At 40.5% G+C, this 20,242-nt stretch overlaps 1 long non-coding RNA gene across 1 annotated transcript in view; it reads left to right on the forward strand.

Moving 5' to 3' along the window:
- The window catches only part of LOC111165583 (uncharacterized), a 101,157-nt gene extending 81,741 nt beyond the window's left edge, over positions 1-19,416 (forward strand). Inside the window, exons 4-5 of the long non-coding RNA XR_004024906.2 lie at positions 4,345-4,513; positions 9,197-19,416. This is a non-coding gene — a long non-coding RNA (uncharacterized LOC111165583). The remainder of the gene's footprint in view (positions 1-4,344; positions 4,514-9,196) is intronic.
- Positions 19,417-20,242: the final 826 nt, after the last annotated feature.

Below are 20,242 nucleotides of genomic sequence, written 5' to 3' on the forward strand. Positions count from 1 at the left end.
AAAATAATCAACCAAAAATAATCCTTATGCCAAAGGGGCAGATTTTAAGGTGACAAATTCTGCACACCTTCAGCTTCAACATATGATTTCAGGGGACAGACACAATTCAACTCATAACAACAGGAAATCTAGCAGAGAGAAGAACAAGTTAAATATCACCACAAGGAAATAATCAGACAAGTCCAGAATGTGAGACTTCCTATAAAGTCTCTTCAAAAAGATAATGTCATTTATAAAAAGAAGTAGGGGGACTATTCCAAAAAGACTAAAGAAACCAAATGTATGAATTGTGATTGGATCCTGGTTTAAAAAAGAAACTGCTATAAGACATTATGATGGAAATTGGGGTGATTTGACTATGGTCTGGGTATTCTAAGAGTTAAATGATATTATGGAATTACTGTTAATTTTCTTAGGGGTGCTCGTTCTGTGATAGCTATATATGAGAATGAACTTATATTAGGATATGCAGGCTAAAGTGTTTGGGGTGAAGTGTCATGATGTCTCCAATTTACTTTTATTTTTATAATGCAGTCTTTTAGGAATTTTATCATTTTATTTAATTTTTATTTTATATTGGAGAATAGTTGATTTACAATATTGTGTTAGCTTCAGGTGAACAGCAAAGTGATTCAGTTATACATATATCCATTCCTTTTCAGATTCTTTTCCCATATAGGTTATTACAGTAGAGTTCCCAGTGCTATACAGTAGGTCCTTGTTGATTATCTATTTTATATATAGCAGTGTGTGTATGTTAATGTCAAACTCCTAATTTATCCCTCTCCCACCCCCTTTCCACTTTGGTAACCATAAGTTTGTTTTCTATGTCTGTGAGTCTGTTTCTGTTTTGTAAATAAGTTGATTTGTATCATTTTCTTAGACTCTACATATAAGTGATATCATATGGTATTTGTCTCTTTCTGACTTACTTCATTTAGTATGATACTCTCTAGGTCCATCCATGTTGCTGCAAATGGCATTATTTCATTCTTTTTTATGGATGAGTAGTATTCCATTGTATATATATATATACCACATCTTCTTTATCCATCCTCTCTTGATGGACATTTAAGTTGCTTCCATGTCTTGGCTATTATAAATAGTGCTGCTATGAATATTGGGGTGTATGTATCTTTTCGAATTAGTGTTTTTGTCTTTTCTGGGTATATACCCAGGAGTGGGATTGCTGGGTCACATGGTAGTTCTATTTTTAATTTTTTAAGGAACCTCCATACTGTTCTCCATAGTGGCTGTATCAATTTACATTCCCACCAACAGTGCAAGAGGGTTCCCTTTTCTCCACACCCTCTCCAGCATTTATTGTTTGTAGACTTTTTGATGATGGCCATTCTGTCTGGTGTGAGGTGATACCTCATTGTAGTTTTTTTTTTTGTGTGTGGTACGCAGGCCTCTCACTGTTGTGGCCTCTCCCTTTGCGGAGCACAGGCTCCGGAGTGCAGGCCCAGCGGCCATGGCTCACGGGCCCAGCCGCTCCGCGGCATGTGGAATCTTCCCGGACCGGGGCATGAACCTGTGTCCCCTGCGTCGGCAGGCGGGCTCTCAACCACTGCGCCACCAGGGAAACCCCCTCATTGTAGTTTTGATTTGCATTTCTCTAATAATTAGTGATGTTGAGCATCTTTTCATGTGCTTGTTGGCCATCTGTATATCTTCTTTGGAGAAATGTCTGTTTAGGTCTTCTGCCCATTTTTGGATTGGGTTGTTTGGTTTTTTTTGATATTGAGCTGCATGAACTGTTTGTATATTTTGGAGATTAATTGAGCTGCATGAGCTGTTTGTATATTTTGGAGATTAATCCTTTGTTGGTTGCTTCATTTGCAAATATTTTCTCCCGTTCTGTGTGTTGTCTTTTTGTTTTTTATTTATTTTTAAAAATTTTTATTGGAGTATAGTTGCTTTACAATGTTGTGTTAGTTTCTACTGTACAGCAAAGTGAATCAGCTATATGTATACATATATCCCCTCTTTTTTGGATTTCCTTCCCATTTAGATCACCACAGAGCACTGAGTAGAGTTCCCTGTGCTCTATAGTAGGTTCTCATTAGTTATCTATTTTATACATAGTATCAGTAGTGTATATATGTCAATCCCAATCTCCCAATTCATCCCACACCCCCCTTTCCCCCTTGACACCCATATGTTTATTCTCTACGTCGGTGTCTCTATTTCTGCTTTGTAAATAAGATCGTCTATACCAATTTTTTCAGATTCCACATATATGCATTAATACATGATATTTGTTTTTCTCTTTCTGACTTACTTCACTCTGTATGACAGTCTCTAGGTCCATCCACGTCTCTACAAATGACCCAATTTCATTCCTTTTTGTGGCTAATATTCCATTGTGTATATGTACCACATCTTCTTTATCCATTCGTCTGTCGATGGACATTTAGGTTGCTTCCATGACCTGGCTCTTGTAAGTAGTGCTGCAATGAACATTGGGGTGCATGTGTCTTTTTGAATTATGGTTTTCTCAGTGTATATGCCCAGTAGTGGTATTGCTGGGTCGTATGGTAGTTTTATTTTTAGTTTTTTAAGGAACCTCCATACTGTTCTCCACAGTGGCTGTATCAATTTACATTCCCACCAACAGTGCAGGAGGGTTCCCTTTTCTCCACACCCTCTCCAGCATTTATTGTTTGTAGATTTTCTAATGATGCCTATTCTAATCGGTGTGAGGTTATACCTTATTGTAGTTTTGACTTGCATTTCTTTAATAACTAGTGATGTTGAGCATCTTTTCATGTTCCTCTTGGCCATCTGTATGTCTTCTTTGGAGAAATGTGTGTTTAGGTCTCCTGCCCATTTTTTGATTAGGTTGTTTGTTTTTTTGATATTGAGCTGCATGAGCTGTTCGTGTATTTTGGAGATTAATCCTTTGTCAGTTTTTCGTTTGCAAATATTTTCTCCCATTCTGAGGGTTGTCTTTTCATCTCATTTATGGTTTCCTTTGCTTGCAAAAGCTTTTGAGTTTAATTAGGTTCCATTTGTTTATTTTTATTTTCATTACTCTAGGAGGTGGATCCCAAAAGATCTTGCTGTGATTTATGTCAAAGAGTGTTCTGCCTATGTTTTTCTCTAAGAGTTTTATAGTATTCTGTCTTACATTTAGGTCTCCAATTTACTTTTAAATAGACCAGCAAAAAAATGTATATACATACATAAAGCAAATATGTATGTACAGTGTGTATATAGACAAAGCAAATATACCAAAAGGTCAGCATTTGTTGAATTTAAATTGTGGGTATATGGGGTGTTCACAGTACTATTTGTTCAACTTTCCTGTATGTTAGACATTTTTCATAATAAAATGTTGACAGCAAATAAAGAAAAAAGTTTTTTTTTTTAAAGAGAAGATTCTGCCCACCAACTCTCAATTGAAAATGGAAAAATTCAACAGGCTTAAAGTACAGAAGGCGAAAATCCAGTTAGTGAAAAGGAGAAATTCGCCGTCAAGGTTGTTAAACAGTTGGGCTGCTTTCCAATTGATTCCTTCCCTCAAAGTCTTCATTACTGGGAGTTGGAAGCTAGAGTACAAGGCTCTCAATCAAGATGATTTGAGGGCCCCCCAAAGACCTGTTGACCTCTAAATATCTCCCCTGCTGGCTTCCCATGTGGCCTGAAATCCCTGTAACCTGGGTCGGTTCTTAGGAATAAAGTATTTTCTCACTATTCTGGGGCCTCCTTTTAAAATGCAAAGCTAGGAGGATGCTGGGGCCCATTAAGTGGGAACAATTGTCTTCGGAGCCAGTGCCCGCCCAGAGGCCCTCCATTCTAATAGCTCCTTTCCCAACCTCTTACCACCGCTGTGACTGGACAATACGTGCTCTAGGAAACTGAAATTGGACAATGTGTGCTCTAAGCAACTTCTTAGGTGAGGATACCATTTCAAGAAAGCTTACTTTTCGTGAATAAAATGGGGTGCATAAGGTCATTGCTGTTTTTACTTTGTCAACTGGGTGGCCTCTGAAAGCTTCTTAGAACACTTCAAAGGAAGCCTTCTCAACTCTTCCAGCCCTCCACCCCTTCCCTTTGTAACTGAATTCTTACTGACCCCGAAGCTTTTCACTGAATGAAGAGTTTCCAAGGGGTCTAAAAAATACCTGAGACAATTAGAGAAATGAAAACCAGGGGGTCAAGATGAATTGACCCTTGGCGGAGGATTTACATAAATAGGTCCTAACCTCTGGCTGTGAATAAAAGATAAATGCCCCATTAGGGTCAGAACCACAGTTCAAGGGCGTTTGCAGGGCCAAGCCTGGCTTCTCTGCTATGTCAGGAATTTCAGGAATGCCACTGATCATTGTGTGTTGGCAGAGCGCAGGGGGTTGCAGGCCGGATAACAGAAACCCAGCCCTGCCCACTGGGTGAAGCTGCAGCTCTCCCACACAGCGATCTGCAAATCGAGAGCGTGAGAAACCTGCAAGTGGAGAGAGGAGCCAGAAGTAATGCCTTCGAAAATGGAACGGATGCCTTCTCCTGAAAGGTGACTAAATTCATGTTTTGGATGGTGGTATTAACCTGTAAGATTAGAGGGGAGAAAGGGCATGTCCCCTGAGAAGAGCCAGTTCGCTCCCCTTACCTGTAGATCAGATGACCCCGTGCTAGCCTCCTGCCGCCTGAAGGGCTCCACCACGTTTCCTTCTGCTGCTACCCAATAAAGAAGTCTTACAAGGGTGTTCCAAGACAATTTTTAGAAAAAAGGTAAAATCCTGATCCTTATACAGACATAAAAATGAACATGTGTTAAAGATTTTATTTTACTCGTAATAACTGAGGGAACTAGGCACGTGTTATAACTGATTTAAAAAAGAAGCAGCCCAGATTTATAGGGAGTAAAGAATGTTGAAATGAATTACAAATGGAGGCAAACATTCCCCGCCCCCAGCCCCCCACAATGAAGGAGGTAAGTTGAACCAGGCAGGACAGAATTCACATGTCTATCCCTTCTCTACAACTTACAGAGTTATATAATAGCTCCTGTAGGAAACAAGTGCTTTAGGCAATAAAGAGTTTTCCCCTGAAGTATGAATTTTCTCTACAAGGGCAAGAAATTTTGCTTTCTACATATTGCCTTAAGAGAAGTGTCCCCTCTATCTGCTTACCTCTAACCCCTGCCCTGTCTCCGCGCTCCCCCCCCCCCCAGAAAACCGTATGTGTACTTTTTAACCAAAGACTGAGGTGGGCTTGAGAACCTTTGGCCAAAGTTGATTTCCCTCTTCCACAATTTTCTACCTTATTTTATTTCTTTGTCACATAAAAATGCATAGAATCCTGGTTGGGTTGTTCCTTGGCAAGATGAGAAGGATGACGAAGATGCTGCTTTGCCCATGTCATCTTGCTCTCTGTCACACCTCTTGCACTAAAGAGAAATCACAAGGAGAATGGGAACTTGGGATGGAGAACCCACCTGCTCTGCAGCTGTTTTGGCCAGCAGATGTCTTAATCCTGATGGCCATTTTGGGCTTATTTTGCTGAGAGTCTCCAAAGTGACCCATTGCATCATGGAGACAAAGAGCAGGGATATCTTGGATTCTACTGCTTAGAGAGTATGTCTTTTTCCCCCTGTTGCATCAAAGAGATCTGTCAAGCTTTCTAAAAGTACTAACTCTGACCTGATATCTAAAGTAACAGATGGAAATATGGGCTCTTTAGATGGAGCTCTTTCCCCAAATCTGTATCTAAGTGAAGAGGTAGAGATTCAAAACAAAACCATGTTGGAGAATTACTTCTCATTCCTGGATTTAATGTCTTATTTTTATATTGTTGCATAAGAAATTGACTCTGAAAAGCATCTGTTTTCGAATTTGGGAAATATTGTTCTAGGCTCATTTATTTAAAGACAAACAACCAAAAACACCAAACCCACTAGCCCAGGCTTTGATTGACCACCTCCTCCCCCATTTTCCTCTGGAGCAGTGATTTTCGGGCCACTGCATGAATTTCAATCTATTATCTAACGAAGAACGCCAAGGCTGGTGATACTGAGAAAGCATGAGAGAAAAAAAGATATCACAGTGACAACACACTTCTGCAGAGTTACATCCGAAAGCAAATAAGTGACCTACTTACTGTTCTGTAAAGCACAGGGCAGATTCTCACGTGGAAAAATGCCCTCAGAAGTACATGGTATGGGTAAAAGAATTTATGCAGGGCTGTCTTCACATAGGCATGCAGGTATGTGAGTGTGGGTTAGCAGACATTCCTTTCTGACTCATTACCCACTTTGCCCCTGCATTCCCCATTCCTTAGTGCTTGAGGCACTTTTTTTTTCCAGATTTCCCTAGGCTGGGACAGAGATTGATGGTATCTTGGAGCTCTCTAAAGAGAAACTGTGCCCCTTTGCACTTTCCTTTTGTGGCTAATCATTAAGACTTGCTGCCAAGCTCTGTCATATGAGCATGGCACAGCTGCCTCTGAGCTGAGAGCTCTTACCTGTCACAGGCTCTGGTACATGTAGACTCTCCTGGCAGTCTGTCAGTCGATACATATTTTTAAAAAATATTTAATTTATTTATTTGGCTGCGTCAGTTCTTAGTTGTGGCACGTGGTATTTTTGTTGCCGCATGTGGGATCTTCATTGTGGCATGTGGGATCTTTAGTTGTGGCATGCGAACTCTTAGTTGCAGCATGTGGGATCTAGTTCCCTGACCAGGGATTGAACCTAGGCTCTCTGCATTGAGAGCGTGAAGTCTTAACCACTGGACCACCATGAAAGTCCCAGTCAACACATATTTATCAACTAGACAGACAGTGAGACAGACAGTAATTTAGGGGAGAAAAACTTTTACTCTCTCCTCTTCTGTTCTATAGCTGGGACCTGCGAATAAAGTGACAAACAATAGATTCACAGGAGAAATTGATGTTAATATGTTTTTCATTCATGGGGGCTTCACAGAAAAGAAGTGAAATCCCCCAAAATTTATCAAGCTTGAGTGCTTATATACCATTTTAACAAAGGGTGATAAACTGTGACTAGGTAAAGGAAAGGGGGTTTGGGCTTTCAGGGGCAATAAAATGTAGGAAGGTGACTAGGAAATATGTGGGGGAAATTAATGGTGGACAAAGGCTATTTAACAGGTTTGCTTATGCAGACTCATCTTGGTACCTTCTCTGTCTCAGTGATGTGTTTTTGTCCTCTTCCTGGTATGGGAAAGGGGGACATGTTCACAAGGGAAACTTGTGAGAGAACTCTTCTTGTGATTGCTTTTTCTCAATTGTCTTCAGTTCAAAATAATCCTTATGCCAAAGTGGCATAATTTGGGGTGTCATATTCTGATCCCCTTCATTGAGAGGCATCAGAATGTTTTACAGGGCTTTAAAATATAATACTTGTATCACTGGAATAAGGAAGTGAACTTCCTAGCATAGCCTAGAGATCCGGAGGCCGTGATAGATGAGGCCAACTTCCCCCATTTGAGTAGAGGACTCAGAGGCCTGGGGAAGCCAAAAGCAGGGATGGGAGTCAAGGAGGAGGAGTTCCAGGAAGGGCCTGAGAAAGAGCGTCTTTGATCAAGCATTACCTGTAGGCCACAGCTGCCCCTATTGCCCCAAAGCTACATCCTGAGGCGGGATGAAGAAAGAGTCAAAGTTTAGCATCTTATATTCTGAAAAGAGACTGAGGGAGAGAAGAAGATGGAGAAAGGAGTAATGAGATGTGAACCCACTTTTGTGCCTCAAATTCCTGGGAGTTTCTCATTGGTTCCTGTGTCCTGTTGCTGTCTACCATCTGCAAAGGAAAGATGAAATCGATTGCCTTGCAGGCATAGATATAATCACCAATGAAGGGGATGCTACCCTAAAATATGCCATTTTGGCATAAAGATGATTTGAGTTGAAGGCAATTGAGAAGCAGCAGACAAAGGAAGAACTCCCCCTTTCTGCCTAAAAGTAGGGCATAAATTTCCCATGGTAAAAGTGACATAAACTTCCATTTGTAAATGTGTCCCCCTCTTCTATACAAGGAAGAGGACAAGACTCTTATCAGAGAGCAACTTGAGTCTGTATAACAGATCCTACTGAACAACCCTATCTACCATACATTTCCTAGTCACCTTCCCACAGTTTACTGCCCCTAAGAACCCAAACCCCTTTTCCTTGTCTAATCATTTCTCCACAATTTATTGCCCTTTGTTAAAAGATCTAACTGCCTTTGGGTTTCACTTTGTTTCTATGAAGCCCCTGTGCACATAAAAATATTAGCATCGATAAAGAAACATGCCTTTTCTCCCGTTAATCTGTCTTTTGTCAGTTTAATTCACAGGCCCCAAGAACAGAGTCTAAGAGGGTAGAGAAAATTTTTCCTCAGCTATACCACCATTAGTATTCCTTTGTTTGACTTTGTTTGATTGCTCAGGAAACGAGTTATTGGATTTCTTTCCCCCTGTTTCTATTAAACATATGGTTTACCATTGTGCTGGCTGAGTAGCAATTAGAGATCTCCATAGAGGCTCCTCTAACATGTTGCTTATTCTGGAAGACAGCTAGTAAGACCCTCATGACCATGTGTTTAAAGTGTGCTGCCCTGAGGGCTGCTGCTTTGTACCTTGGCAGTGTTGCCTTACTGAGTCCCAGCAGTCCAGGAAAATTCCTTGGATTCAGACTTTCCCATTATTCTGGAAAATTCATTTTTTCCTTTCTCCCACATGGGCCTGCTTAGACAGAGTGACTATAGACCACTGACTATAAAGTCATGGTCAATTAAAGAAAATGACTTCTCCATTTCATGCCTTCAGGGTTAATAACAGAGGCCCAGGGACTCCTGAGGTGTCTGAGGGAGGCAGTAGGCTAGTCTCCCAGTGAAACCAAGTAGAGAAAAGCAAAGAGAGGAATCATCAGGGGGGCTGTTGTTTGAATTTTATGTTTACAATTTAATTCTATAAATCAAATAAGGGAAATTCACACTGGTTCTGTATAGCATGTGATAAACCACAGCATTGCTACCAACAACTTTTTTCTCTCTTTATGATCAGTGGCCTCAGCAAAAGTGCATATTTTGAGTTTTGCAATACCTGACACATAAGTTGTAAAGAAGAGGAGTTTTTCACAGGTTAAAGAGATATAAGGAAAGCAGCAAGATCTTGTATCTGGAACATTTCTGAGGGGTATATGTTTATTAGAGTATCCAGTTATTCTATGACTAACTTCATTTTCTATGGTTTTTCTTAAGAAAACATTTGTGGAAGTATTCAATTATGATCACAAACTACTTCTTGTGAATTATCTGTGATGACTACATTGATTTCCCCTGAAGATTTATACAGCCAGGATGTTTGAAAGCTTGGACATCATCTCCTCTGACATAAACAATTTTCTGTGAAACCTTTCCATGTTAACTTGTAGTACCTGATTCTCAAGCCTGATATACAATTAATGTATTCTCTTCTCCCACAAAATGTGTTTGTCGCTGTTTTGCTGTTATCCTCAAAGTATACACTTTCTTCTCCTAACCGTGGGCCCCAAATCCCACACAATGAGGGCGAACCACAGAGTAGCAGAGAGAAAAGAACATTGCTTTTCTTACATGAAGACTTTTCATCCAATTCCACCTCTCTGTTCTGTGGATACTATTTGGTGTTGGGGAAATAGTAGCATTCACAATTTGGTCTTCTAGATTTAATTTATACTACTTCAATTGGTGCCTTAAAAAAAAAAGCACCTCAAAAAAGCAAAATGGGATGCCCTAAATGCTGGGTTTTCTCCGCCTTTGGTCCAAGGGGTACCCAAGGCTCAGTGTATATTCATCATCACCAAAATATTGCCTTGTAGATATCTTTGAGAGCCAGAGATGAATTTATAATGTTTTACAGGCCTGGTTTGGAGCTCTACGCCCTTTTCCTTTTTGGTAGTCAACTTGTTATATCTGTGATGAAAATAGTCACTGTGTGTGCCTAAGTACATTCAGAACCAGAAACCAACAAAAAATCAAGATTCCAATAACTCAGGAGAACCTACCAGATTCTGACCATCTGACAGTTTCATCTCGACACCTACCAGTCTTCACTGATCAGAAAGGTGATCAAAGCCCTGAGCTCTTGATTTTATCACAAAGCGTTTTTTCTTTGTGGGTACCTTGGATCTGGAGATAGAGCATCGGGCGATCAGATAAAGCCATGTGGAGGGCTGAAAGTTTGCTGGAATGATGCTTGGGGCACAGTTTATGCTGTTGGAGCATTTCCTGTGTGCACTTTGAAACCTCTGAACTCAGTTCTTCAAAGTGAGAGCTACCTTATTCTGTCTTTCCGCTGAACAATGCATCTGCCACTTATCATCTTGGTTTTTTTTTTTTTGGCCACCTCCACCCTAATTGACTTAGCTAACATTGATTTATCAAAGCAAAAGCATGGCCCTGACTGAGTCATAAGTTACACTTTTACCTGACATTATCTGGACCTTTGGAAATGAAACATGCAAATAATGGACGTTTTGTGCACGGGTCTACACACACGCACATATATGTGTCTTTCTGTTTGCTTCATTCATCATGTTCTCTATACTCCCACTGTTTTTCTCCATACTCCCACTGTTCTTCTCCCCCCTCGCACCCCTTCTCACCCATAGTAGTTTAGGAGAGAGTTATGTTTTCTCATGAGCCAAAGGGTCATTTTTCAAGTTGAGCCCTGTTAACCTCAGTGACAAATGCTTGTTTTTCAGAAGTTTCCTCTTTGCAAAACTCTGTTTTTAGGACAGAAAATTTATTTCGCTTTAGAGAGCCAGTGTGGTAAGAGGAAACTGAAGCTGGTCTCTGGGTGTGTGTTTGTGCTAATTTGCTGTACAGTCAAATGTGGATATAGGTCAATAAAAGCTGTTCTTTGATCTATTGCTGCAAAAGATTCATTGTAAATACATTACTGGATACGAGGGTTATGGCTGTGTAACTGCCCCTTGCAAACAGTGCCCTGTGCCATCCTTTAGCACGTGCAAGAAGTGAGACATCTGGCTTCAACCTGCCTGGGTTTTTTTTTTTTTACTGAGGTAAAAAACATAACAAAATTTACCATCTTAACCATCTTTTTTTTAATATTTAACAAATTTAATTTTTTTCACATTATTTTGGTTCCAAAAATACCTGGCATGGTGGTTAAATATAACAGCTGTTGCATCTTAACCATTTTTAAGTGTACCTTACAGCGGTGTTAAGTACAGCCTCCCTGGGTTTTACTTTGCTGATTTATTTATTTTTAATGGGTAGCCACAATATCATTTCATTTCTGGGTATCCCCATAAAAGGATAGCATCCGGGGAGAGAAATAACCTTAAAATAACAATAACAGCAACAAACACTTAGCAACAAGAAGTGAATAAAACGAAACAAGGCCAATATTCCTACAGCTAACTCTTTTGAGTTAATACCTGTTATTATTATGTGTCTAGCACTGTCCAAGGCATTCATTGTAAAGAATGCAATGAGATATGATCAGTGACCTCAAGAGGTTTACCCTCCTCTTATGGGATGCAGGTATCAGAGTAAATCATGTTCACTAAAATAGGAATCAAGGCTTCAGCCATATCTCCCTTACTCAGTGATTGTATATGGAGACACATTTCCTTTTACCCATAAATGCATAGTCTGTGTAATTAAGTAGCGAAGCAGAGCAGCCAGTTGAAAAGGTCATTGTTTGAAGTCATAGGCCCTATCTAGGTGTGACAAGCAACCCATGGTGGCAGGGGATTTGGAATCAGCCTCTGCTGAGGGCTGGTTGGGCCAGCGTGGCCCATAGGAATCTCAGTGGGAGAACAGGGAAAAGGCTTTGTGAGAGTGATGCGATCTTGACTGTGAATTTCAGGTTTCCATGGTCAGCCTCTAAGCCTTTCTCCTCTTACCTGCCTTGTGAGACTGGAGGGCAAACTGGGTTCGAAAACCAAAAGACAACCGCTTCCCCCCAGATTGCTTGATTGTCAAGACAAATAAAAGAAAAACATTCCCCTCCTTCCCTTCCTTCCTTCCTTCCTTCCTCCCTCCCTCCTTCCCATATTTGGAGATATGTCTGGGTGTGGGATGAGCCGTTGGGAAGATGTGGATCATGAAATCCCTAACACAAAGCTGGTGTGTGTTCCATGGATAAAGACCCCACCTCTCAGATCTCATTTAGACGACATCCCTGCAATGTTTACACTGCTTGCTGTCATAGTCAGCCTTCAAATACAGGCCATTCACTTAAGCCAAGTTGATCCTCTAACAAGTGACAATTCATACGAAAGCATTTGTAATGTCTAATGTGCTAAGAAAATATGAATGGTATGGTTTCAGTTTTTATATTATTAAAATCAACCTTTAAATGTCATTTCTCTGCCGTTTCCTGTAAAAGCAGCATCACCCACCCTGGGTCCTGGGGGGAAAGATGGAGGAAAGGAATTGACTTTCTCTGGTTCACACTGGAAATCAAACTGGGCCCACCTCTCCTGCAGTCTGAGTCAGTGACTCTCATTTGCTTTTATTTTTTCTTGTTTGCTTTGACCTATTCTGCAGTCAGCACATACAGGTGTACAACGCCCCCACAAGCAAACGCACTCGATAAAGCGTATTGCGCTACATCATTGCTATAGTGATAACCTTGAATCTGCTCTAATCTGTGAAAGAGCACATCATTCAGAACATCCCATACTTTATTATTAACAGATTACTTATGACTCACCTCATAAATGACCCCAACAGCACCCGTGATTGTGACTCAATGTTCCCAGCGTCAGTCTGATGCTCTGGCAACAGAATTGTTCTGTTTCCCCTTGCATTGACTCCAGTTCTGGGAGGCTTCCAGATCCTTTCAGTTCAATGATTTCTATTCAATTCCGCAGACATTGAGCACCTACTGTGCTCAAGTACTCAGCCTGTTCAGGGGACACAGACATAAAGCAGCGCTGGTTTCCACCTTCCTGATGCACACAGTCTAATGGCAAGTTTTTTCTGTGATGCTGTCCCCAACTCTCTCTCTTCTTCTTCCATTGGTGCTTTCTGGTCCCAGCTTTCTCCCATCTCTCCACAATTGAGGTCCCAGGAAGGCTTGTAAGGGACCTTTCAGGGGTGTCTGAGACTCCTCTTTGCTCTCATAGACCTCTGGATTTATGTTAACCATTCCATTCCAAAGTACACTGTATTGCATCTTAGCCAATGTGCCAGGTGCTATGTACTTAGCCCTGTCTAATCCTCACAACCCTGTGAAGTAGGTTCAGATGAGGAAACTAAAGCTAAAAAAGCCAAGTAGCCTGTCCAAAGTCACATAAGCAGTAGCAGAAGAGCCCCGGCCTGAACTAGGCAGTCTGATTCGAAAATCTTTGTACTATTCTAAGAGTGAAGCAAAACTTGGTACCCATGACTTATAACCATCAACAAGTGTGTGGCATTTAAGCAAATATTCTGACCATGATTATTTGAAGACCCTATACTTAAAAAATTTTTTATTGAAATATTGATTTACAATGTTGTGTTAGTTTCAGGTGTACAGCAAAGTGATTCAGTTGTACATATGTATATATCTATTCTTTTTCAGATTCTTTTCCCTTATAGGTTGTTACTAGATACCAAGTATAGTTCCCTGTGCTACACAGTAGGTCCTTGTTGGTTATCTACTTTATAGACAGTAGTGTGTGTATGTTAATCTCAAACTCCTAATTTATCCTTCCCCCTCCTTTCCTCTTTGGTAACCATAAGTTTGTTTTCTATGTCTGTGAGTCTATTTCTGTTTTGTAAATAAGTTCATTTGTATCATATTTTTAGATTCCACCTATAAGTGATATCATATGATATTTGTCTTTCTCTGTCTGACTTGAAGACCCTATACTTTTTTCCATTTCCAGATATCCCTGATTCACGATATTGGGTCTTAAGAATATTTTATGACTGCTATGTCCACTAAAATCTTAATACACTTATGGCAGGGATTAAAAAAATACAAATAACTTTTAAAAGACCCAGTGCTTACCACCACCACCCCACCATTCCATGAGGTGAACCAGGATTCTAGCCTAATTGGCAAGCAAGCACATTTCCTATGAGGTCCATCAACCTGTTGATGACATAGGGCCCCTGCCAGAGCCTACACAGTGGATTCAAGCATGGGGCAGAGCCTTGGACTCTGAGCAAATGTTTCTGTGGAGAAACAGCCTTCACTGCATATGTAAAAAGGCTTGGATTTGCTTTGTTTTGTTTCTGTTATGAGAAATGGCCAGAGGGCGGCCTGATGTGCCAGGTAAGGTAGAATCAATGAGAAGCAATTTACCAAATGGAGATACCAATATTATCTGTGTGGTTAATCTGTAGCACCTACCACCTTGTGACCCTCCATGAAGCTTTGAATCCTGTAAATTCAAACAGATTTTTCAATCCACTTTGCATTTAAAATCACCCAGATCTGGGAGAAATTTGTTGTTACCATGGTAGCCAGCCTACATAACAGAAAGTTTTCCAATGTACTATTTTCTTTGCATGGGCTTCAGTTAATAACTCGTGGAGAGCTTCTACAGACCCTTAATATGCTGAGATCCACAGTCTAAGAGCTGGGCACGTTTCTCCCCCACTTATGAAAGGCTAAAGCCAAGGATTGGACTGGCTATGCAGGGAACCTGGAAGGTCCCTTGACCTCTGGTGTGAGTGCTGTTAGGCGGCAACCAGAGCTGGCAAAAAACCCCAAAGGAATACAAACCTGCCATGTGTTCAAGAATACTCCTGCACACTCAAAAAGATAGGCCCAGTGTGGGAAGCAGCAGTGCTTGTCTTCCTGTTAAAAAGCCCACTGATGAAGCCGGATGCCTTGCCCTGGGTCAGTGAAGATTATATTGTTTTATCCTACTCTGCACAGAGAAAACAGATTAAGAAATGGAATTAGGCACTCCTCCTACACTTTCCCCCAGGATCCTCTCTGTTCTGATTGCCTATTGACCTGCTTTCCAAACTGGACTGCTAATTTCAAAGGGGCCAGGGCTATGCTTGTCTTGTTCATTCCATAGCAAGGACTTAATCAATATTTGCTGAAATGATGAAATGGCTGAATGAATGAGGCTTTGAAAATGCTCATTCGATGAAAAATTGATAATAGACCACCATTTCTATGGAATTCAGTGATCTGATTAGAGCCGGCATGGAGAGAAAGGGAAGCTGTTGAAAGAAACTGAGGCTCGGGGATGCGAAAGCATCCTCCCACTTGTGACAACATGGGTGGACCTTGAATGCATTAAGCTAAGGAGGATGTCACACAGAGAACGACAAGTACTGTATGATATCACTTGTATGTGGAATCTAAACAAGTGAAACCTATAAAAAACAGTAAAATGGTGGTTACCAGGGAATGGGGGCAGGGGTATAAGAGTGATGGTGTTCAAGGGTACAGACTTGTAAAGAATAGTAAATGCACCATAGAGATCTAATGCACAGTATAATTAATATAGAAAATAATACTGTGCTGTAATTATATAATGTGATAAATAGAGATACATGGGCAAACATATTACAATATATAAATGTACACCTTCAATTCGTACTATGTTACATGCAAAATTTATTCAATAAAAGTTTGAGGTATCACATACCATTCAAAAAACAAAGAAATTGAGGCTCCAGGGGCATGCCACTTTACTCAAAGATAGAAGAGCTGTGGTGAGCGCTAGGAGAGGAACATCTTGGCTGATCAGAGGCAAATCAGTGGGATTTAGCTGCCCAGGTGATCTTTGTACTTTGGGGGAGCAGAGAAGCACAGCGGAAAGGAGGGTGGGGATACAATCTAGACTGAAGTGAAATCCTAGAGAATCAGAAAACAATCTCCCTCAGGGAGTTAAGAGAGCTGACTTGCAAGTGGAGCAGGGAGCATGAGAGAGGAAATGGGCTGGGACAAGGAGAATGGTAGATGCCCTGAGCAGCATCCGGCTAGTTCCACGAGCAGCCAGGTGTTCCTTATGCCCAAGGCAACCCTGAGACAATTTCACAGTAAGAGATTTTGCATCAAGGAGCTGACTCTTTAGTGGTGAGGGTCCTGGTGGGACTGCCTGCATGGCAAGCATGCAGACCCAGGATAGGCAAACTGGGATCTTTGGGCTAAATCCAGTCTGCCACCTGTTTCCGTAAATAAAGTTTTTTTTCTTTTCTTTTTTAAATTTTTTATTGCAGTATAGTTGATTTACAATGTTGTGTTAGTTTCTGGTGTACAGCAAAGTGATTCAGTTATGTATATGTACACACACATGTATATATTCTTTTCCATTATGGTTTATTATAGGATATTTAATATAGTTCCCTGTGCTATACAGTAGGACCTGTTGTTTATTTATTTTATATATGGTAGTATGTATCTGCTAATCCCAAACTCCTAATTTATCCCTCCCCCACCCCCTTTCCCCTTTGGTAACCATAAGTTTGTTTTCTGTTTGTGAGTCTGTTTCTGTTTTGTAAATAAGTTCATTTGCATCATATTTTAGATTACACATATAAGTTATATCATATGATAATTGTCTTTCTCTTTCTGACTGACTTCACTTAGTATGATAAACTCTAGTCCACCGTGTTGCTGCAAATGGCATTATTTCATTCTTTTTTATGGCTGAGTAATATTCCATTGTCCATATATATACAATGGAATATATATGTATGTATGTATGTATATATATATATATATATATATACCACATCTTCTTTATCCATTCATCTGTTGACAGATACTTAGGTTGCTTCCGTATCTTGGCTGTTGTAAATAGTGCTGCTGTGAACATTGGGGTGCATGTATCTCTTTGAATTAGAGTTCTCATCTTTTCCGGATACAGTAAGTCCCCTACATACGAACCTTAAAGTTGCAAACTTTCAGAGATGCAAATGGCTGTTCGCACGTCCAGTCACGTAAGTTAGTTCATGTGTCTGGTGTACACTGTCAGCGTGCGTGCATCCTCTACAAGTGGTTGTGCTTTTGTGTACTTTACTGTACAGTACTGTATAGAGTACAGTAGTACTCTATCTTTATTTCAATCCCAGGATGTCTGAAAGCAAGTGTAAAGGCAGTGGTGGTATAGCTGGTACAGTACTACCCAGACATCACTGGATCGTTTTTTCAAGAGGCTAGATAGAACTGAATCCAGCAAGGAACCAGAACCTTTGCCATCAACGTCAGGCATGAGTGAAATTGCAGCTTGCTTTCTGTCTCCTATTGCTGACGATCCTTCAGCTCTACCATCTCCCACCTCCTCTCCCTCCTCCAGTCAGTAACTCTTCTTCCCTGTTCACTCGATGCCAGCCCCTGGATGCCAGCTGTTGTACTGTATTATGGTACTTTTCAAGGTACTGTGCTATAAGATTAAAAATGTTTTCTTTATTTTTTGTATCTGTTTTTTTATGTATTATTTGTGTGAAAAGTATTATAAACCTATTACAGTAAAGTACTATATAGCTGATTGTATTAGTTGGGTACCTAGGCTAACTCTGTTGCTTATGAACAAATTGGACTTGCAAACTTGCTCTCCAAATGGAACTCGTTTGTATGTAGGGGACTTACTGTATATGCCCAGGAGTGGGATTGCCGGATCATATGGCAACTCTATTTTTAGTTTTTTAAGGAGCCTCCATACTGTTTTCCATAGTGGCTGCACCAATTGTAAATAAAGTTTTTTGGCTCATAGCCACTCCCATTTCTTCACATATTATGGCTGCTTTCCTGCTACAATGGCAGAGTAGCTGTGACAGAGACCATATGGCCCACAAAGCCTAGTCTCTTTACTATTTGGCCCTTTATAGAAAAAGTTTGCAGACCTTGGTGTAGACAATCAGTTCAGAGGGCCTCTCTGTGTCCTCCATGGTGATGAGAGGGGAGTAGATTGAGCATGTTGTGTGGAGTGGAAGTGGCCTGCTTGTCCTTGACTCTGGTCTTAGTTCATTGCAGACAAGTCAGTTATGGGAGTGTGCTGTACCAATCATGGTGTGGCTTGTAATTACTACCCTTTCTATTTTTCACGGTCTTGTGGGAAGCAAATGGGTGAAGCTGTGGGAAAATTACCCACAAAGTGCTCCAGTAAGTTGTCCCCCAGGACAGCCAGCTCAGGCATTAAGGAGTTATTTGTCACATGGGGCAGGCATGGAATTTTTGTGTTATACACCTTCTCCTAGGAAATCTGCAGCAAAGCCTCTATCCCATGATTTTTTGTCCCATTGTTTTATTGTGATAAAATACACAGAATATAAAATTTATCATCTTAAACATTTTAAAGTGTACATTTCAGTGGTATTAAATACATTCATAATGTTGTGCAACCATCACCACCATCAATTTCCAGAACTCTTCTCATCTTGTAAAACTGAAAGTCTCTATTCATTAAAAATAACTGTCCATTTCCGCCTCCCCCCCAGGCCCTTGAAACCACCATTCTACTTTTTGTCTCTATGATTTTGATTACTCAAAGTATTCAAAATATGAGATACTTCGAGTATCTCATGTAAGTAGAATCATACAGTATTTGTCTTTTTGTGACTGACGTTTCACTTAGCATAATGTCCTCAACGTTCATCCTTGTCATAGCACATGCCAGAACTTCACTCCTTTTTTCTTTTTTAAATAAATTTATTTATTTATTTTTGACTGAGTTGGGTCTTTGTTGCTGCGTGCGGGCTTTCTCTAGTTGTGGTGAGAGGGGGCTACTCTTCATTGTGGTGCACGGGCTTCTCATTGCAGTGGCTTCTCTTGTTGTGGAGCATGGGCTCTAGGCGTGTGGGCTTCAGTAGTTGTGGCACGTGGGCTCAGTAGTTGTGGCTCACGGGCTCTAGAGCATAGGCTCAGTAGTTGTGGTGCACGGGCTTAGTTGCACCGCGGCATGTGGGATCTTCCCAGACCAGGGCTCGAACCTGTGTCCCCTGCAATGGCAGGTGGATTCTTAACCACTGCGCCACCAGGGAAGTCCCTTTCACTCCTTTTTAAAGCTGAATAATATTCCATTGTATGGATATACCACATTTTGCTTATTTATTTATCGATGGACACTTGGGTTGCTTCCATGTTTTAGCTATTGTGAATAATGCTGCTATGAACATGGGTGTACCACTACCTCTTTGAGACCCTGCTCTCAATTCTTTTGGGTATATATTGATTTTCTTGATTGGATTTCATCATCAAAAATTAGGAGTTTTTCATAAAATTTGGAATTCAGCCATTATTCCTAGAAATATTTTGTCTGCCCCTTTCTCCCTCTCCTTTCTTTCCAGCACTCCCATTATGCATATGTTGGTGTGCTTAATGATATCAACTGTCTCTGAGACTGTTCATTTTCTTCATTCTTTCCTCTTTCTTTTCTTCAGATTGCATAATCTCTTTTGATTTATCTTCAATCTCCTTGATTCTTTCTTCTGCCAGCTCACATCTACTGTTGAGCTCCTTTAGTAACTTTTTCATTTCAGTTATTATACTTTTCAATGCTACTTTTCTCTTTGGTTCTTTTAAAAATGTTTTTTTTTTTTTTTTTTTTTTTTTGGCTGCACGGCATGGCTTGCGGGATCTCAGTTCCCTGACCAGGGATTGAACCCAGGCCCCCTGCAGTGGAAGCATGGAGTCCTAACCACTGAACTGCCAGGGAATTCCCTAAAAATGTGTATTTCTTTATTGATATTCTTTATTTCATGAGCCGTGTCATCATACCTTAATTTTTTAAAACATGCTTTCCTTTGGTCTTTGGACATATTTATAATAGCTGCTTTGAAGTATTTTTCTACTAAGTTCAACATCTTGGCCCCCTCAGTGGCAGCTTCTATTGCCTGGTTTGCCCTATGCATGGGTCACAGCTTCCTGTTTGTTTTTTTTTCCTTTCTTTCTTTCTTTTCTTTTCTTTTCTTTTCTTTCTTTCTTTTTTCTTTCTTTTTTTTTTTTTAACTATCTTACCATTTGGGGGAAAATTGGACATTTTACAGAATATGTTGGATTAACTCTGGATTCTGATTACCCAGGTCCACTTCCCTCCTGCCCCCCTCTTACCAGCCTTTTTGTTCTTGTTGCTCATTTTATGTTGTTCATTTGCTTATTTGTTTAGTGACTTCCCTGGACTAATTCTGTAAAATCTATTTCTCTTGCAGTGTGCAGCTTGTGATATAACTGCTCATGTTTTTTCCTTAAGCCTGGCATCCTGGAGGTCATCCGTGGTCAGCAGAGCTTATTGGTCAGTCAGTGATTGGCCAGAGGTTGAGCTTATGCCCCCTGAGCCAGTAAGCCTTCCACCCTTTGCTGTTGGATCTGTGGGTGGCTTGGGGACTGCTTTCAAAGTT

Source organism: Delphinapterus leucas, chromosome X (assembly GCF_059928025.1).
Source record: "Delphinapterus leucas isolate spDelLeu-1000000601 "Yukka" chromosome X, BTC_Dleu_Yukka2, whole genome shotgun sequence".
NCBI lineage: Eukaryota > Metazoa > Chordata > Mammalia > Artiodactyla > Monodontidae > Delphinapterus > Delphinapterus leucas.